The sequence below is a fragment of the Benincasa hispida genome, unplaced genomic scaffold (assembly GCF_009727055.1).
Source record: "Benincasa hispida cultivar B227 unplaced genomic scaffold, ASM972705v1 Contig725, whole genome shotgun sequence".
NCBI lineage: Eukaryota > Viridiplantae > Streptophyta > Magnoliopsida > Cucurbitales > Cucurbitaceae > Benincasa > Benincasa hispida.
The window spans coordinates 1-1,512 of NW_024065069.1; the positions used below are offsets into that span (position 1 = coordinate 1).

The 1,512-nt window shown below is 30.3% G+C and overlaps 1 long non-coding RNA gene across 2 annotated transcripts; it reads left to right on the forward strand.

The window, feature by feature from the left end:
- LOC120069974 lies at positions 1-868 on the forward strand. 2 transcript variants are annotated; one of them, XR_005479738.1, is made up of 3 exons: positions 1-53; positions 134-341; positions 501-868. It is a non-coding gene; the product is annotated as an uncharacterized LOC120069974 (long non-coding RNA). The 2 variants fall into 2 exon arrangements; XR_005479737.1 differs by having other exon boundaries at positions 134-533.
- The last annotated feature ends 644 nt before the right edge of the window (positions 869-1,512 follow it).

The following is a 1,512-nucleotide window of genomic DNA, read 5'->3' on the forward strand; positions in this document are numbered from 1 at the left end:
ACTTCTCAAGTGAAAACAAGCTCGGACAGGGTGGATTTGGAGCTGTTTACAAGGTATAGAATGGATTAAGGAATAGAGCTTAAGGAGGAAATTAATTTTAATTGTAACTAGAAATGAAAGTTTTTATTTTCAGGGTAAGCTAGCTAATGGACAACCTATAGCAGTGAAGAGGCTTGCAAGTAATTCACAACAAGGAGATGTTGAATTCAAAAATGAAGTCCTTTTGGTGGTCAAGCTTCAACATCGAAACTTGGTTAGGCTGGGATTTTGCTTGCAAAGAACTGAAAGGCTTCTCGTATAAGAGTTTATACCAAATGCCAGTCTTGACCAATTCATATTTGGTATACTCATTTTCTACATTCTTCTTCCTTTGACTTTATAGTTTATACTATCACATTGGAAAAGTTATCTTTTTCATAGAATTGATGTATTAATACATATAAGTTATCTTTTTCATAGAATTGATACAAAACCATTTATATGTATGGACGGTGATGTAGATTTTAGAAAAAGGACACAATTAGACTGGGTAAGACGGTTCAAAATCATAAATGGCATTGCACGAAGACTTCTTTACCTTCATAAAGATTCTTGCCTTCGAATCATTCATCGTGCTCTCAAAGCTAGTAATATTTTGTTGGATGAGGAAATGAACCCAAAGATTGCTGATTTTGGTATGACAAGATCGTTTGAAGTAGATGAAACTCAAGGCAATACAAGTAGAATTGTGGAAACACAGTAAGTAGAAGTACAAAATTGTTTATTTTTCTTTATAGTATATATCAATAATTAGTTTTTTTATCATATTTATTTTTATAGTGGCTATATGGCTCTAGAGTATTTAATGCATGGCCAGTTTTCAGTTAAATCGGATGTCTTTAGCTTTGGTATTTTAATTCTTGAAATCGTGAGTGGCAAAAAAAATAGTTGCTTTCGCAATGGAGAAAAAATAGAAGATCTCTCCAGCTTTGTAAGTATAGCCCCATTGACAAAGTTTATAACTTTCTATTTTCTATCACGATAATGGTTTTAGTTTTTTTCCTCTAGTTTTAGACAAAAAAAATTTCTCCCCTTTTTTCAAATCAAGTTTTGAAATATCATAAATATAAGGGTTGTTTTAAAATAAACAAAAATGAACTAACTTATTTACAAGTTAACTAACTTATTTACCAAAGCTTGCTGTAGATTTGACAAATTAATTTTAAAAAAGTAGGCTCATTGCCCAAAATTTATTACTTTCACAAAATTGGTAAAAAAACAAGTCCAACTCACGAAATGTTGAAAAAACCGATTCACCTGATATATTTGATATATACCTGAAACACACTATTGATGTACCCGATACATTGATACTTATCTTTGATACATTTGATACACTGCTAATATGAATCTGATACACTTGATACACTACTAATATATATTTGGTACACCTGACTTGATAAATAGTTGATACATTATTGATAGACATTTTTTATATATTATTAATACACAGTTGAAAATGATTAGTTATTT